Genomic DNA, 19,460 nt, shown 5'->3' with positions numbered 1-19,460 from the left:
AACACAAATATGCAAGGAATGGAGGGATATGGACTAAGGACAGGCAAAGGGATTTGTTTAATTTGATGTCACGTTCGGCACAATGTTGTGGGTCGGTGTGCCCGTTGCTGTGCTGCGGTGTTGTTCTATGTTCTATGATCATATTTAAAGGTGAATCAGGCTCAATGCAGAATGGTCTGCACCTCCTCCTATTCTAAATGTTACTACCTTGAATGAAGTGGTTTATTTAGAAAACAAAGGTGATGAAAATGAGAGATAAATAAAACTTGAAAAGGCAAAAACTTGAAGAAAGGATGTGCATTATTATCTTTATATGGACCTAAAAATGTAGATTCAAAATAACAAGGAGTGCTACCCATTGGCCTTCTACTGACAGGTTTAAGTATAAAATTTACAACTCCATCACACTCATGCACACACACTACCAAGCGTGCACACACACAAACACATATTCTCACACTCAATGCACTCTCTCCCACATACATACTCTCTCTCTCCCACACGCACACACGTATAAGTCTGTGGGGTGAATTTGCATTTTCAGAATAGTAATTGCAAATATATTCAATTTTGTTCAAAAAGCACACAATCTGCAGGCAGTCAATGCAGGCAGTCATAGAAGCATTGAGATGTACAGCATGGAAACAGACCCTTCGTTCCAACCCGTCCATGCCGACCACATATCCCAACCCAATCTAGTCCCACCTGCCAGCACCCGACCCATATCCCTCCAAACCCTTCCTATTAATTCCTTTCCTTTTAAATAGGATGTTGACATTTTTAAATGAACAAGGTAATGCCATATCAAAGCAATAAATTTCAACGTAACATTAGTTATTTCTTAGAATCAAATAATCTCTAATACTCTGAAAATTATATGGCTGATATTCTTTCACAGCTGGGAATGGGTAAACTGTTTTTAACTTGGGGGGTATTGTTTACATTACCTTGTGGCTTCTCTCATAAGAAATCCAACAGTGTATTAATGAATTAAATTTACAGCTGATGAGTGACAAATATAATTTTTCTTGACATATAAGTGACAAAGGAAATAATAAAATCTTTGCTTTCAAAACCAGATAAGCCAGTTAGCTAGCAATCTGGATAATGTGATAGTCCAGGAATTGCTGATGGATCTTATTCATTACATACCACTGAGAACACAGCTTGTTCATGAAATAGGCAACAACTCAGAATTCAGCTTCTCCTGGAGCTCTTTCAGCACAGATCCAATTTATAAACATTGTAGTTTTAACTTTTCTTCCAAAACACATCAACACAGAATACTCAGTTCGCTAAAAAGTATTATATACTTTTTGAAGTTTGAAAGTTCAGACATTTTTTCAATTCAAACTCTTAAAATCTGCTGCTACAATGATTGTAGGATGCTCTCAAGAACTGATCCTTTCCTGTTTCTTGTTATTTTTTTCTTTCATTAGTATTTAATTCGTTTTGATTCAATCAATAACAATCACTAGCAATCATAAGGTGTCTTCAACATGGTAGAATTCTCCAAGGCGCTTCAGAGAAGCATTATCCAGTAAAGGTTTTACAGGGAGTCAAATAAAAGAGATTTTGAATAAGGTTGAAGGAGCTCCTTAAACATGGAGAGATTTAAGGAACATATTTTGGAGCTTGCTGCATTGTCCATTGGAAACAAAGCATGAATAATGGAACAATTAAAGTAATGGAATCATTATAGTTTTGTTACCAGTTTTTGATGAACCGTTAAAACTAAAGTTCACTCGACCTTATCACATCAGCAGGTGCTGCTTGATAGCACTGTTAGTGACATCTTCCATCACTTTACTAATGATTAAGAGTAGACTGATGGGGCAGTAATCGGTTGGGTCAGATTTTCCTGTTTTTTGTCTTCAGGACCTACCTGGGCAATTTTCCACATTGTTGGCAGATGCCAGGGTCAATAACAAGGGGATATAATTTCAAGGTGAAAGGCAGGAAGTTTAGAGAGGATTTGAAGAAACATTTATTCGCCCAGAAAGTGTTGAAAATCTGTTTTGCACATCCTGGGAAGATAATAGAGAGCAGGAAATATCACAACCTTTAGAAAGGACTTGGATGAGTATTTGAAATGTCATAACATTCAAGGCTATGGGCCAAGTGCTGGAAAGTGGGACTAGTGTAGATTTAGAGTAGTTTAGTCAGTGTAGATTTGATGGCTCAAAGACTTCTTCTGTACAATATGATTTTATGATTCTTTGAAATTAAAAATATCGGGTTAGTCAGAGTTTGTAAGATAAGTTGAAAATTCTAACGTTGGTATCCATTAATCAGATTAAATAATGTAGAGGTGATTAAAACGTTAGCTGAAATATTAGCCACAGTATCCAGCAAATAAACTGAAAGGAGCCTATTAAGTAGAAACTAAGGAGCTGAGATGGTGTGATTCCCCTGGTCTTGAGTCTCCTTAATGTACATTATAAGGAAACAAGTTGGAACTTTGTTTTACTCCTTGTTTTAAGACCATTTTAAGTGTCACAACAGCATAAGTAATAAAAATTCCAGTTATCTTTTCAATTACTTAATGCACTTGTGCACTAAATTTTTGAATTTCATGCACAATAACACCCAGATTCCTCTGTGTTACACATTTTCAGAGTCTCTCTTTCTCTCTCTCTATTTAACTAACTCTGTCAAGTGTATGACTTCACACTTTTCTACATTAAATTCTATTGGCAGAATCTCACAGTAGGCTATGGCAAGAAATATGGCAGAATCACCTGAGAAATCCAAAGAGGCCCATCTCAAAATCAGGAGCAGTTTGTTATATATTTTAACTATGTTTCCACGATTCTCACTAGGCAACATTGAGTTGCTGACTGGGGGCATTGTTGCCTTGTTAATGATCTTATAAAGTGCACATTTTGCTTTATTAATATATAATTTCCTATCTTACCACTCATCATGAGAATACTCAGTAAGAAAGTCAGAGTGACCAATCCATGTAACATTTTATAAATTCCTACTTTATAAATAGAACCAGTCTGACTCAAGATTGGGATTTAGACAGGCTGTAACCTCACACCTTTAATGCAATGTCTGAGCTGAGATGTCACTTTTTTATAAAACCTAAAGTTATCTCGAGAATGTGACTTGAAAGAAGTTCTGGGATTTACAAGTAATGAACCAAGACCTGCAACCCATTCGAAAAGACGAAAGACTTAACAGCCACCCAGGTTTGTTCAATGTTTTGTATGGGTTGCATGATGCTCTGATCTTTTGCAATAAATTCTGCATCTTATGACCCTGATGGTGGAGCAGCGCTCTGAAAGCTAATACTTCCAAAACAACCTGTTGGATTATAACCTGGGATTGTGTGATTTTTAACTTTATTTAGAAAAGTGTTTTTTCTCTTTAAGTATCCTGAAACTCCTTGATTATGAGCCTGGATGACTGAAATAGAAAATGTTTCATTCCTCACTATTTACATTGACTCTAGTCAGGAGAAAATTCACGAATATCAGTAACATTAATAATTTGAATGGTAACTGATATGTGATCAAATACTTCCACCAACTCCAACTTGTGAAAGTAATATATTTTGAATGTAATGTAACTTAGTGTTATAAATTGATTTTGACATGGTTAGTGTCTGTTTTTTATGTCGAACACATCCATCTGGATTGCGGGGAGGGGTCTACAAAGCATTTGGAGGCAGCTGTAGATTTTCTATGAAAGCCGGAACTATTGAAAAACTGCGTGTACACTGTATTGTATTTGCGTGGGTGTTTGTCAAATGATCGGATCAACTGAAAGCGCTTCACGTGTTTTTTTAATCGAGTTATATTCTTGGTATTTACTAAATAATTTCTTCTTCAACAAATCTTATAAAAATAAACATTAAGTATCTCCTGAATGAGGAAACCTTCCCTTTAAAATGTATCATCTTGTTCAGACATCGCTGGAATCACGTGATGTGAGACGTCGTCAACCAATGAAATCATTTTCAGCGGTTTATTTGGTTTTGAATTATAAATATTCTGCCAAAAATATTTAAATATGTGACAGAATTATGAGTTTTTTTTATAATTTGCAGTACCATAACACTGACATGGCACTATCAAAGATTCGCTCAAGTCACCCTAAAGTAGATGTGGTTCAGATTGTGCAGCCTTTATAAGATTCTAGTTGTGTATTTCTTTAGTGTGGGGTGAAGCTCACTTTAGAGGTCACGTGCTGAGTGTATTATCACTCCTCATGTCCTCGGGGAAGGTCTGAGACAAGAGCCAATCACTACCCTTGCAGGGTATCACCTGATTCAGGTGAGGAAGTCACCAGGCATCTGGTCTGGGCAGTAGCAGAAAGCAGGAGAAGCAATTCCAAGACAATTGGATGATGTGGATGCAGCTTCTACTCAGAATGGGAAGGGCTTCTGGCTAGCCATGTGAGTTCAATGTGTGAGATGAGTCAAACAAGACTCACAACCCAATTCAGACTACTCTCACCCCACACTTTTGCTCTCATTTCACTTGATGAAGGGGTTCCACTTACACCTCCACATCATCAACTTTTATTTGTTAGCCATGAAAAAAAATGGTAAGTGAATTACAGAAAAAAGTGTTCTGCATTGGAGGTAGGAAATTGTGCAGTGGTTATGATGCTGACTTTCTAAGGGATCTAGACAGATTCTTGACTTTAACAGAGGTTGCATTATATCTAAGTACAGATTTCAATATGTAAGTATGAAATATATATCAAGTATGTATTTTATAGGATTTCTTTCCCTTATTGGACTTGTATTTATTTGGTCTTGTTTTCTTTTCTGGAAGATAACCTTGGCTGGTAGGTGTAAGTTTGGTAAGTCAGGAGATAGAATGTTCAAGACACCTTATTTTGTGAAACACCGTATGTAAATACAAATTGTTTTTGTTACTCTTCAGCAGTAGTGGCCAATCATGAGAGATCCTCATTCTCTACCGATGTGAGATGTTTGAGTACTTTTAAGCAAATGTCTGGCTCATCAAATTAATCGTAAGTTGAATTTCTTTCTCCAAACCTCCTCTTAGCTAGGAACACACATAGAAGATGTTGGAAATCATTTGGGGGGTGTGGGCTTAGTTGGCTTGGCCAGCATTTAATGCACAAATCCAATTGGCCTGGAGAAGGTGGTGGTGAAATCCAATTGGCCTGGAGAAGGTGGTGGTGAGCTGCCTTCTTGAATTCATTTTTTTATTTCAAAAATATACTTTATTCATAAATATATTTTGATGATCTGTACAATTGGATATTGCCATACATATGTCAACATCTTTGCATACAGAGATCAAGTAATCATTCGTATATACAGGTCTGTACGTTTACCATTCATATATTTAGCTGAGGCGTCAGTGGAGCCCACTTACTGCATGGGCACCGGTTCTTTGGCAGGCAGACATTACACGGTGGTCTTTCCCCACCGCGCCTTGGCGGCAGCTGCCCCAAGCTCCAGCGTGTCACTCAACACATAGTCCTGGACCTTGGAATGTGCCTGTCCGCAACACTCAGTCGGGGTCAGCTCCTTCAGCTGGAAGATCAACAGGTTTCAGACAGACCAAAGAGCATCTTTCACTGAGTTGATGATCCTCCAGCCACAGTTGATGTTCGTCTTGGTGTGCATCCCGGGGAACAGACCGTATAGCACAGAGTCCCGCGACACGGAGCTGCTCGAGACAAACTTCGACAAACATCACTGCATTCGCCTCCAGACTTCCTTTGCATAGGCACATTCCAGAAGGAGGTGTGTGACGGTCTTGTCTCCTCCGCAGCCGCTTCGAGGGCAGCATGCGGTGCGGCAGAGAGTCCAGGCCTGCATAAAGGATCTCACAGGCAGAGCCCTTCTCACCACCAGCCAAGCCATGTCTTGGAGCTTGTTGGAAAGTTCTGGCAATGAGGCATTCTGCCAAATGACTTTGACAGTCTGCTGCTCAGGGAACCGCTCGACAGGATCCGCCCTGTCCTTTTCCCGAGGGGTCTCAAGGACACTACGTGCTGACCACTTCCTGATGGACTTGTGGTCAAAGGTGTTTTTCTTCATAAACTTCTCTACGAAGGACAGGTGATATGGAACGGTCCAACTACTTGGAGCGTTCCGCGGCAGCGAGGCCAGGCCCATCCTTCGCAACACCGGGGACAGGTAGAACCTGAGTACATAGTGACACTTTGTGTTTGCGTACCGGGGATCCACACACAGCTTGATGCAGCCACACACAAAGCTGGCCATCAGGGTGAGGGTAGCATTGGGTGTGTTTTTTTTCCCCCGTTGCCCAGAGCTTTGTACATTGAGTCCCTTGGACCCTGGCTATCTTTGATCTCCATACAAAATGGAAGATGGCCCAGGTGACTGCGACGGCACAGGTTCTGGGAATAGGCCAGACCTGTGCCATATATAACAGCACTGATAGTGCCTCACACCTGATGACCAGGTTTTACCTGCGATGGAGAGCGACCATAGCTTCCATCTGCCTAGTTTCTGCCTCACTTTCTTGATACGCTCCCCCCAAGACGTGGCGCACGCCCCAGCCCCTCCGAACAAAATACCCAGCACCTTCAGGTGGTCAGTCCAGATGGTAAAGGGGATGAAGGATTGGTCGGCCCAGTTCCCGAAGAGCATGGCCTCGCTCTTGCCTCGGTTGACTTTGGCCCCCGAGGTCCATTCGAACTGGTCATATATGCACAAGTGTCTGTGCACGGACAGCGGATCCGAGCAGAAAACGACGACATCATCTATGTACAGGGAAGCCTTAACCTGCAGGCCCCTGCTGCCAGGAATAGTCACCCCTCTCAGGCTTGCATCCTTCCTGGTGGACTCGGCAAATGGGTCTATGCGGCACACAAAAACAAGGCAGGAGAGAGAGGGCAGCCCTGCCTGACTCCAGATCTGACTGGGAAGCTGTCTGATTCAAAGGCTTTCTCCTGGTCCAGGCTGATGAGGCAGGTGTCCAACCCCCTGTCCTGCATATAGGCAATCGTATCCCTGAGGAGTGCAAGACTCTCAGCGATCTTCCTGCCCGGTACAGCATAGGTTTGGTCAGGGTGGATCACCGATCCCAGAGCAGATCTGACCCAGTTGGCGATGACCTTTGACCTTTGCCAAGATTTTGGTTTAGATACATACATAATGCTAACAGGGAGTAAATTCCAGGATTTTGACCCAGCGACACTAAAAAAAAGCAATATGTTTTTTAGTCAGGATGGTGATGCCTTGGAGGAGAACTTGCAGGTGGTGATATTCCCATGTGTCCACCGTTTTTATCCTTCTAGCTGGTAGCAGTTGTGGATTTAGAAGGTGCTCCAATGAAGAAACTTAGTGAATTTCTGCAGTGCATCTTGTAGGTGGTACACCCTGCTGTTCTGTGTGCCGATGGTGAAGGAAGTAAATGTTTGTGGATGTGATGGTAATCAAATGAGCTGCTTTGTCTTGGATTGTGTCAGGTGTCATTGGAGCTGCACTCATCTCGGCAAGTAGAGAGGATTTCATCACACTCCTAAATTGTACATTAAAGATTGTTAGCAGACGTTTAAGAGTCTGGAGATATTCACTGCTAGATTCCTATCTTCTGACATGCTCTTATAGCCACAGTATTTATATGGCAAGTTCAATTCAGTTTCTGGTCAATGCAAGCCCTCATGCTCATAGACTCCCACAGCATGGAGCCAGACCCTTTGGCTCAAACCGATCCATGCCAACTAAAATGTCCATCCACACTAACCTCATTTCCCTGCACTTGGCCCAACATCCTTCTAAACCTTTCCTATTCATGTATCTGTCCAAATGCCTTTTAAATGTTGTTAATGTAGTCATCTCAACCACTTCTGCTGGCAGCTTATTCCATATGCATACCTTCCTCTGTGTAAAAAAAAAACATTGCCCCTCAGGCCTTAAACTGATGGACTCTTGTCCTCGATTCTCCAAGGAGAAAGTGAGGTCTGCAGATGCTGGAGATCAAAGTTGAAACTTTATTGCTGGAACAGCACAGCAGGTCAGGCAGCATCCAGGGAACAGGAGATTCGACGTTTCGGGCACAGGCCCTTCCAACCCTGGGGAAAAGACAGTGCGTTCACTCTATCCATGCCTTTCATGATCTTGTACACTTTTATAAGATCCCCTCTCAGTCTCCTACACGCTAAAAAAAGTTCTAGTTTATCCAACCTTTTCCTATAACTCAGACCGTTGAGTCCTAGCAAAATCCTTGTAAATTTCTTCTGCACTCTTTCCAGTTTAATAACTTCCTTCCTATAACAAGGTGACCAAAACTGAACACAATATTCCAAGTGTGGCCTCACCAACATCCTGTACAACATAACGTCCCAACTTCTGTACTCAGTGACCTGACTGATGTCAAAAAGCCTTCTTCACTGCCCTGTTTACCTGTGACTCCACTTTCAGTGTTGATACTTGAGGGTTTAATGCCATTATATGTCAAGGAAAATCTTGTTGAAGATAGTGATTGTCTAACACTTGCCCAATATATTGTAAATGGAATAAGGCACCACAATTCTCTGATGGGGACCCTGAGGTGCAAAAGAACAGTGTCCACTTCCCAGAAAACTAGCAGAGAAGGCTACGCCAGAAGACACTGGCAGACTAGCCACCACCTTGATCAGTGAAGTCTCAATAGGACAGTCCATGATCTTTGTTCCACTCATATGTGCCACATTCTTCTGTGATTTCACACACTCTATTTCTGCTCCTGCACCCACCTCTGACGTTCTCACTATTGCTCATTCCGTGCCTCTTAATGTCCCACACACTAACCTTGCGTAGCCTCCACACTGCCTACTCACTCCTCAGAACATCTTTTCTTTCCCTCACCACACAAGCACTAACAGCCATGCCACCCAATTCACTTCACTCAAATCTCCCTCTCTCTCAATACAGGACCGAAAGGGCATGTACAGATGAAGGGCTGACTGACATTAGACTCTTCAGCATTTAAGAACGAGAAGAGAATTTTGGCCCTTGCATGTGAAGATCAGAACTGTTCCTGCAGAAATGCTGAAATATCCATATACATCAAACAAGTATGTACACTCTTCATTCCATTGCATCTCTTACAGTAATCTTATTCATTGCACAGCACTTCTGATCATCGGATGCAATGTTTCTGTGCTGGATCTTGCAGGTACTGCTGGGACATTCACCAAATCTGTGGTGAACAGTTGTCTCTACCTGAAGCTCCCTCCTTGGCCTCTGAGGGTGAGAGTACCGAGGTGTTAGAGGGAGTGTCAGTAAGGCTGCATCCTGCAACCTCCATCAGCCTAGATACTTACAACTGATAGCATAATCTGGTGAGCACCTAACTGCGACAGCTCTGCAGCTGGCAGTGAATGAAATATTGCATGCTGCTGGCATTTGGAGGACTGCAGGAGACCACGTGGTTGTTCAGACCTGGGTACGTGAGGACCCAGTAATGTTAACAATTAGTGACTTGACCCACACACGGGGACAAACAGGACCAGCAGGCAGGTATGTGGAATGGGCAAAAGTGAGGATTGCAGATGTTGGAGATCAGAGTCAAGATTAGAGTGGTACTGGAAAAGCACAGCAGTTCAGGCAGCATCCGACGAGCAGGAAAATCGACGTTTCAGGCAAAAGCCCTTCAGCAGGAATGAGGCAGGGAGCCTCTGGGGTGGAGAGATAAATGGCAGGGCGGGTGGGGCTGGGGAACAATGCCCCTCATTGTTCAGAAGTTATAATTTTTTTTATTTTTCTGTGTTTTTGATTATGGAATGAAATGGCAAAAGAACTGGATTAAAAGCCAAATGTTGTGGAAGGACTGCTGTATTTTTTCAAAGCAAGTTACTTGATAGTCAATGTAAGTGTACTTACACAACTATTGGTTCAAGCAGTGGGGAATGCCTAGTTATAGACCAGCTGGAGCCAGGGGACAGTGTAGGAATGGAGCTTTGGAGAGTAACAAGTAGCTGAGTGATCTGTGGAATAGTGTGCAGTTATTGATGTCAAAGACCTCCTGCCTATAACTACTATGGTTGGCTCCCAGGTAGCTGAACAGTGTAGGGATGTGAATGTTGAGGGGTACAATCATCAGCCCTCCTGAAGGGAAGCACGTTATACCTGAAAATAACTTATTTATTTCCCCTCACCAGTTGCTATAAGCTATGACTTTTAATTAACAGGTCAGAGACCTTTATAAGTGTGGCTAATTATCCTGTGCCTCCTGTAGTCAAGTGAAATACCTCAAGAAGGGAGCTCAGGAAGCAGCATTCTAGCAAACCCTATGGGCAAGAACCACTGAATTGTCTTCTCCAGCTTTCCCTAGGGCCATAACACTCATGTTTTTTCTGTCTGTCTGTATATGCTTGTGTGTGCAGTCGATGAATTTTACAAAAGAGGTTAAAATTTTAGTAAGCAGACATATATATTGACAATTCACAAGTGTTTACCTTCAGCTGGAATCTAAATATTTGAATGCAGTAATTCTTGCAAAGTAAAGAAATTAATTCCTTGTTTTCTGTCAACCTGAGTCTAAAAGAAAGACAGATGGAGAAATTCTGCATAGCTTTAAACATCTCTAACTTTTGTGACTGGCCTGAAAACAGCAGAATTTGATTTCTAGCATCTCACTACAGTAAGACGTGACAGAGTGTAGCAACGTATGCAATCTATCCTAGAGAGCCAGTTCCAACATCCTTAAGGTCTGCAAGAAAAGTACGCACACCTGCATTCCATTGCTTAGCCACTGGACTACAGAAAGGCTAGTAGCAGAAGAACAAGGAACCTGGTGCACACTCTGGTCCTCACAAGGAGACAGGGCAGTAGCAAGAAGCACCAGTCACAAGAGGAACCACACAGAAACCCCTCTTAGGACACTTAAAAAGTGACCAGGCCCTCCACTCTTGCAACTTAAACCTGACAAGGGTTTGCTTGCCTCTGGCAAGAAGATATTCAGCATATCTGACGTATCCCTTGACACCTGAAAAAATCATCTGGGACCAAAGGGCTTCACTGCCAAATAGGCTTCCTCCACCCTAACTGCAAAACTATGGATTACACTGAGACACAGTGGGAGGGGGATAAAAAGAGGGCACTTTGGCACAGCTGGCATTGCACTGTATACGAAGCATCACGTTTGCATAAATTTGATTGTAGTTTGTTTGAGGGTCTGTCTAGGTCAAGTGTAACTGTGCCAGCATGATGCCTAACTTCATGTTCACACAGGTTGTACCATGAATCAATGTCTGCGTTGAGAGTCTGCTGACGTAATTGGCCATTATTCTACAACAACCCTATTCTTTCCCTGGTATCTGTGTCAAAAGGCGTTGGTGGGAATGAGTTGGTCAGCAATGTCTGGGCCAGGGAGGTGCTTAACAAGCAGGGAGTCAATGCATTAGAATCATCAGGGATGTAGAACCCCGCTGATTGACCTATGTCCTATATAGTGCATGGGTCTGTGGGTAATGCTGACAGTCATAATTGTTTACCTACAGGTAGTCTATTTATTTCTCCAGTAGTATTAATATCAGCATCTGTGAGTCCTGAAACTCCCTCCTTAACAACAGGTTAAGACACTTATCTGCCAATTCCAGATGTGGTCGCGGATACTTTTTTTTTCCCAATGCCAAACAGTCACTTGCATGTCTCTGTAGCTGTAAAATAAATTTTGCAAGTGTATTCACAGGTATGTAACAATCCAGTGTGAAAAGTACATCATGTCTTAATGTAAATGTTTAAGTGAAATACGTTTACAGCCAAGTGACTGATATTTAGACATCATTCTGCATGAAAATGTGGATGTGTGTTGTAAATGCACATCGTTCCCAAGTTTGGGGCAGCACAGTGGCTCAGTGGTTAGCACTGCTGCCTCACAATGCCAGGGACCTGGACTCGATTCCCACTTTGAGTAACTGTCTGTGTGGAGTTTGTGCATTCTCCCTGTATCTGTGTGGGTTTCCTCCCATAATCCAAAGATGTGCAGGTTAGGTGAATTGGCTATGCTAAGTTGCCCATAACGTTAAGCATATTAGTCAAGGGTAAATATCGGGTAGGGGAATGGGTCTGGGTGGGTTACTGTTTGGAGGGTCAGTGTGCACTTGTTGGGCCAAATGGCCTGTTTCCATATTGTAGGGAATCTAATCATAAAAGAATGTCTGGGGTAGAATCCCACAATCATTTTCTCTGTAAGGGTGGTAGGAGCGCACAGATGTTAGACCAAGGCCTGAGCCATACTCACTCCACTCAGTTTTCCAGATCTATACTAGCCTAATCATCAATTCCTAAAGGGATTGCTGGCAGCCACTGTCAAAATGCTAGTAATTAATCTCAGATCTAGCCTTGCCGTTTGCCTCCTTTCCCACCATTTCCTGCTATCAGATCCATAACATGGTCTATTGTGGCCAGACATTCCAGGTGGAAAGCCCACTCGTGCTAATTTTTGATGTGAAAATAGCTTCTTAGCCATTGTCCCCCCAGGCACTGGTGTAATTTTTCACGATCTGGTCTGGAATTCCACAAATACACACAAACATTTACGGAAATCTTTGAGTAAACTCTGCTGTGGACTTTGCAAAAATAGACTCTCATATTTGGTCAGGAAAGAAATGAACAGACCAATGAGCAGCACGGTGGTGCAGTGGTTAGCGCCAGAGACCTGGTACAATTGCAACATTTAAAAGGCATCTGGATAGGTATATGAATAGGAAGGGTTTAGAGGGATATGGACCAAGTGCTGGCAAATGGGACTAGATTTAGTTAAAAATCACACAACACCAAGTTATAGTCCAACAGGTTTATTTGGAAGCACTAGCTTTCGGAGCACTGCTCTTTCATCAGGTGGTTGTGGAGAACTTTGTACACCCCAGTCCAACACCGGCATCTCCAAACTGGGACTAAATTAGGTTGGGATATCTGGTCGGTATGGACGAGATAGACCGAAGGGTCTGTTTCTGTGCTGTATATCTCTATGACTATAGGAACAAGTTTTTGAAAAAATTAACAATAGAAGCACCTGATGAAGGAGCGGTGCACTGAAAGCGAGTGCTTCCAAATAAGCCTTTTGGACTATAACCTGGTGTTGTGTGATTTTTAATTTTGTATACCCCAGTCCAACACCGGCATCTCCAATTCGGGACAAGATTGAGTTGGGATATCTGGTTGGCATGGACAGGAGACCGAAGGATCTGTTTCCATGCTGTACATCTCTGACTATAAGAACAAGTTTTTGAAAAAATTAACAATACAAAAATACTGAGATATGTTAATTCTTTTCATAAAGTATTTCTCCAAATGGGTTTCTCTCTCTCCAAACTATTTTCTCTCTTCTCACAGAAAGGTTGATCCATGATGGAACAAGTGTTAACCAGCATTCCAGGATGACTACAAGTCTGAAGATTGTTGGTTTGAATGTGGGAGAGAACAATTGTGTATCGGCCATTGAATGGCAATTCACCAATTGGGCAGTAGTAGACTGGAGTGGCCTCCAGCATTACCTTTCACTGTTTGTTTGGAAATTATATCTTGTTCCACTAAAGGGAGACCAAAACTCAATGAGCCAAAACAGATTAGAGGACATTAATAGCAATAAAGAGCTAAACCCCATGAATTCTGAAAATCTGAAACATAGGGGAAAAGTGCTAGAAATACTCAGCAAACATAGCTACATCTGTGGAGAAACAGTGTTAACATCTCATTTAAAAGGTCCTTTAACTTTATTTCTCTTCGGCCAGGGGCAGCCAGATTTTGAATACTTTTAAGAATTTTCTTCCTTTATTGCTAATTTACTAGTTACAAATTAATCAAGGCAGAAGTGCCTGCTAGAATTAAACATGTGCAGTAGAAAATGAGCAGTGCTTGTTTTTCAAATATTTTATTTTTCTGCTTTCAGTCATGCTGGAAAATGTGGTACTGAAGTGGGAATCATCTCTCTTGAATGTAATTACCCATTTTTGAGAAGCTGTTCATCAACCTCTGCTAGATTTTAAGTTGACAAGTACGAAGTTGACATTGGACTGAGTCACTCATGTAGCTGCTAGCACAAAAATCAGGGTGAGTACAATGTAATTGATTGACTCTAACTGTAGGCATACACAAGTATGTTTGAACAGGTAGAACAGGTTAAATTTTGAATTGTAGTGTTGGCAGTAAAGTATGTCTACCACTGAAGTAGTGTCTGAATTCACTTACGCTCAAGCTTTGTATTTCTGCATATATTCCTTGTTCCTGTATTATAATATCTGATTTTAAGTTCAGTCGAGAACATACAGAAGTGTATGATCAACAGGGTGTACAATGTATAGTTCCTTTGGAGAATGGAAATTTTTTGTTATTGTTATTGCAGTATTTCCCATTTTCATTTGAATTAAATATCTATGCATGATCTTGAAGTCCTGTTAGGTATAATATTGACTTATTCTTAAAAGATTCATTATGGAATAACAAAGAAATCAAAGAATATTTGCATTTCAACAGCACTTTTCAGTCTCAGGATATGACAAAGATGTGTAAAATTGTCTATTTTGTTAGAATACTTTAATATGATATATTCCTCTAACAATTGAGAACTTCCATAAATATGCATTTTTCCCCAAGGACTCTACTTATCTAAAATGACTATTGTGATCCCCTGATAAGCCCAGGAAACCCATTGTATATAGCTGCACAGAATGACTTTTAATCAAGAAGCACTGATACTCAATGATATATCAAGAAATTGGCATCTCTTGCTTTACTCACACTTGCATAATAAATTCACATAGGAAGAGATGAAGGACTGTCTACAACTAACCAGCTTAAAATTAAATGACAACACAGAGGCTAAACTCAGCAAAGGAATAGCATGTCAACAGCAGTCTTTGAGCAGCAAAGCTAAGAGAAGGCAACATAGATTAACAAAAAAGGATACTGAAAGTTCTCTTCTCCCTCTCTCAACTTAGTAAAATCACTCACCACGTTATCTGCATGCTATAACTCTCTCAAGGAAGCAGGAGAACAGCCAAGTCATTGGAACTTAGAATTCTTGAGTTGAGAATAAACCTAAAACTTTTAAACTGTAACTGCTTCTCTGCAGACGTTTCCCCACATTCTCTTCTTTTTAAGCTTATTACATGTATTACATCTTGTATTTTCTTATTTTTGGTCCGGTTAAATACCAAAGAAAACTACACTCTCATTCACTCAAGGAAAGCTTGAACTTGGTTCTCCTTCATTCTTGATCTGATTAACCAAGTTTAATCGAAGTGTGATAGTTACAAAATAGAAATAATTTGTTGCAGCTGAACAGGGAGTTAAAAAGAGGGAAGCAAATGGCCCTGTTTAGCTAGTCATAACAACACAACTTGTTTGTCATATACTTAAATACATTGTGTAGAATTTAACTAATATAACAACCACAAAAGCATGATGGATAAGATCAGTTGAACGTTAGCACAAGTTCTGCACTTTTGAAAAATATGCTTTATTCATAAATTGTAAGTAAGTACAACAAGTACAAAACAGGTCTGTACAGACTTTGCAGAAAATACAGTGGAATTTTGACATTCCTAAGTAGAACTTTAATCCAGTTGCAACAAAAAGGCATTTTGCTAATCGTGAAAAGAAACTGCTTACATTCCCATTGAGGCTACAAGGGTACCTGGAAACTTAACAGACGCTCATTGTATTTTGGTGGAGAGACCTTGAACTGTGGCCTTTCCTCCCAGCATCTGGTCAGATTGGGATATCTGGATGGCATGGACCAGTTGCACCAAAGAGTCTGTTTCCATGCTGTATGACTCTAAGTCAAAGAAAGAATATCTCTTTGTTTACAAGTCATTAGAATGTGGATAATTTGACAGCACAGCAGGTCAGGCAGCATCCGAGGAGCAGGAAATTTGACAATTCGGGCAAAAACTCTTCGTCACCCCTCAAGGTATCACAACGCAAAGGCAATTAGGTAATGACTGACCATTCAATTGGGCAGAAAACAGGGATTTGATGTAATGGTCCCTTTCCAACCAGTAAAATAAAGATTGTAGATTTTTTTTTATTTCAAAAATATCTTTACACACACAGTCACTTAAGCAGTTTGGTTCTGTACAGTCTTAGCGTATTACAAAAATTGGAGCATGACTTTTCTGACAGTTCCAACAATCCAAATTTTTTTACTTATCAACATATTATTTATATATATTTGAGGCACCGGGAGAGTCTGATAACTGAATAGACCCCCACTGTACTTTGGTAGAAAGACCTTAAATAATGGTCTTTCCCCACTGCATCTTGGCAACAGTTGCCCAAACTATAGCGCATCCCTCAGAAAGTAGCCCTGGAGCTTGGAATATGCCAGTCTGCAATACTCAGTCGAGCTCAACTCCTTGCTCTGGAAGGCCAGCAAGTTTCAGACAGATCAAAGAGCATCTTTCATGGAGTTAATGGTCCTCTGGGCCCAGCTGTTTGTTTTGGTATGATCCCAGAAAACAGACTATAGAGCACAGAGTCCTGCGTCAGAACTACTCAATGAACCTCGACAAAAGCCATTGCATTTCTCTCCAGACTTCTTTTGCAAAAGCACATTCCAGAAAGAGATGTGTGACAGTCTCTGCATCCCTCACAGCTGCATTGAGGACAGCATGCAGTGGCGCAGAGAATCTGAGTGTACATGAGGGATTTCACAAGTAGTGATGTCTTGATGCCTGTTGCAAAGTTCTAGTGTTGAGGCATTCTGCTTCAGGGAACAACCGAAAATGATCTGCACTCTCCTTTTCCCGCAAGGTCTCCAGCACAAAGATTTATAACATATTGTAAAATTGTTAAGATTTGCATCATCATGAAGAAAATGTTAGACTTCAATCAATGGATAAGACACCCAGTCAACTGGAGGATGAGGACTGGCAATGTTGAGTATAACTGCTGATCTCTGCTCTTTGTTTCGCATCACAATTTTGTGCTCATTTTGGAAAACTTAAAATTTATGAAGCTTGTGAAAACAAGATCAAACCCATGCTGTTTTGCGGCTAATCTGACTTGGAAGACACTTTTCATTAGCTCTCCCAATTTAGTCTCTAATTGTAATTGACCAAAGTCTTCTAACTGAATTAAAGCAAGCACCAAATCTTTGCAATAAATTACAGACAATTGTAGTGTAGAAAACAGCAGCCACATAGCAATGGTCCACAAAAGCAATGGGATACTGCTCAGATAATCTGCTTAACAGTAGTAGAAATTGCTGGAAAAACCCAGCAGGTCTGGCAGTATTTATGGACAGAAATCAGAGTCAATGTTTCGAGACCAGCGACCCTTCTTCATAACTGTTCGAAATCAGTAGTTTTTTTGTTTTCTTCATATCTGTTTAACAGTGTTGATTGAGGGATCAACATTACCCAGAACACTAGGGAGAATTTTAACACTTCATTGAAATTGTGCAATGGAATAATTTGAATTTTAGAATGGTTGTAGCACAAAATTAGGCCATTCAGCTCATTATGCTCATGCCAACTCTGTGAAAACAGCTCAGCTAATCATTTGCCCTCATTTCCCCATAGGTATTAAATTTTGTTTCATTTCAGGGAACTTATTCCATATGAGAGGGTAAGCAGGGCTACAGTTCCACACTGTTGTTCCTTATACTTTGTAGCCTCTGACTTAAGGTCATCAACCTCGTGTATAATTCCTTTCGTAGCCTTGCTTTCGTATCTCTCTAACCTTCTGCAGCCGTGGTCTTTCTATTCCTCCACCTTTAGCCTTGAACACCACCTTCCATTAACTCCCACCCTTTCATTTATAGAGTCATAGAGATGTACAGCATGAAAACAGACCCTTCAAGACACCCACACTGTATGCTCTGTAATTCTCACCTTACATCAGGATTTATTTCCAAATCATTACCTCAAGACTTCCTAAAATACTACCTCTTGTGCAATGATAGTGTCCTTATCTCTGAACTAGATGGCCTGGATTCAGTCCCAGAGGTGTATTATGTCTGAACAGGTTGATTAAAATCCCACTACTTTAATCAAGTAGTCACACAAGAATGCCTGGATATAATAACGCACTCATCCCAAAAATAACATGTAATGAAATATATAATTGTTCACTGTGTATAATGTATAAAATGGTTTATTTCTATGAAATAATGAGAATGTACCTTAATTTATAAATGCTTCAAAAGTATTTTAATTGCAAAAAAATGCTTCATATATTCAAGTCAATTAGATAGTGTCAATAATAAAAATGCTTCCTCACATCCTTATTATAAAAACTCCAGTTTTTCCATCACATCTATTCTAATGATATTACCTAGCATACCAATGCTTTTGATATGTCTCCTTTTCTCCTCAAAGAATTCCTACTCAGCATGGTTAACAAGATATTGCACTTTATTTCATGCATCTGTTCTCACCTCTTACTCTTCCTCCCAGAACCATAAGGTGCCTGTCTTCACCTTCCTCATAATTAACCTCTATATTCAGAGCATTTTCTGTTATTTTCCCTGTATCCAGTGTAGTTCATTACCAAACATCTTTCCCATCCTCCCCTTTCCCCTATCTTCAGGGATCATTCGTAGCTGACTGAGAGTGACAGCCCTTGACATCGAGGCCACATTCGACAGAATGTGGCATGAAGAAGCCCTAGAAAAACTAGAATCAGTGGGCATCAGGAGGAAAACTCTTCACTAGTTGGAATCATATCTGGAATATAGGCAGATGGTTGTGTTTGTTGAAGGTCAGTCATCTCAGCTCCAGGACAGCTTTGCAGGAGTTCCTCAGGTCCTAGATCCAATGACCTTCAGCTATTTCATCAAATGACCTTCCCTCCGTCATAAGGTCAGGAGTGTGGATGTTCACCACTGATTGTGAATGAACATTGCACAAAGCCTCACGTATACTGAAGCAGTCTATATTCAAATGCAACAAAATGTGGACAATATCTAGGTTTGGGCTGCTAAGAGACAAGCAACAATCGCCGCCACACAAATGCCAAGCAATGACCATCACCAATAAGAGATAATCTAACCACCATTCCTTGATATTCATTGGTGTTACTATCACTGAATCCCACACTATCAACATCCTGGGGATTATCATTGACCAGAAATACAACTGGATTCATCTCATAAACACAAATGCTGCAAGAGCAGATCAGAGGCTAGGAATATTGTGGCAAGTAGCTCACCTCTAGTCTCCCCAAAGCCTGTCTATCATCTACAAGGCATAAGTCAGGAATGTCATGGAATATTCCCCATTTATCCAGAAGGGTAGAGCTCCAACCACACATGGATAAAACAGCCTGTTTGATTGGCATCACTCCCTCCACCACTCACTCAGTAGTACACACTTCTGCTATCTACAAGATGCACTGCAAAAATTAAAAGTTCCTTAGACAGCACCTTTCACACCTACAATCATTTCCATCTAGTAGAACAAAGGCAGCACATACATAGGAACACCACCACTTACAAATTCCTCTACAAATCGTTCATTATTCGACTTGGAAATATGTCATCATTCCTTCACTGTCGCTGGGTCAA

At 40.9% G+C, this 19,460-nt stretch overlaps 1 long non-coding RNA gene and 1 other non-coding gene across 3 annotated transcripts; both read left to right on the top strand.

Moving 5' to 3' along the window:
• The first annotated feature begins 4,166 nt into the window (after nucleotides 1–4,166).
• Nucleotides 4,167–4,471, top strand: LOC148148786 (Nuclear RNase P). The gene has a single exon (XR_015758725.1).
• On the top strand, nucleotides 4,172–19,118 carry LOC122557504 (uncharacterized). Of its 2 annotated transcripts, XR_006313857.2 has the most exons (5): nucleotides 4,172–4,557; nucleotides 4,902–4,992; nucleotides 8,879–9,021; nucleotides 13,842–14,002; nucleotides 18,485–19,118. It is a non-coding gene; the product is annotated as an uncharacterized LOC122557504 (long non-coding RNA). The 2 variants fall into 2 exon arrangements; XR_015758576.1 differs by lacking the exon at nucleotides 18,485–19,118 and having other exon boundaries at nucleotides 13,842–14,238.
• Nucleotides 19,119–19,460: the final 342 nt, after the last annotated feature.

Source organism: Chiloscyllium plagiosum, unplaced genomic scaffold, assembly GCF_037043375.1.
Source record: "Chiloscyllium plagiosum isolate Xiang-an unplaced genomic scaffold, Cpla_swu_hap1 HiC_scaffold_11, whole genome shotgun sequence".
Lineage (NCBI taxonomy): Eukaryota > Metazoa > Chordata > Chondrichthyes > Orectolobiformes > Hemiscylliidae > Chiloscyllium > Chiloscyllium plagiosum.
This window is presented reverse-complemented; position numbering and strand designations above follow the sequence as displayed.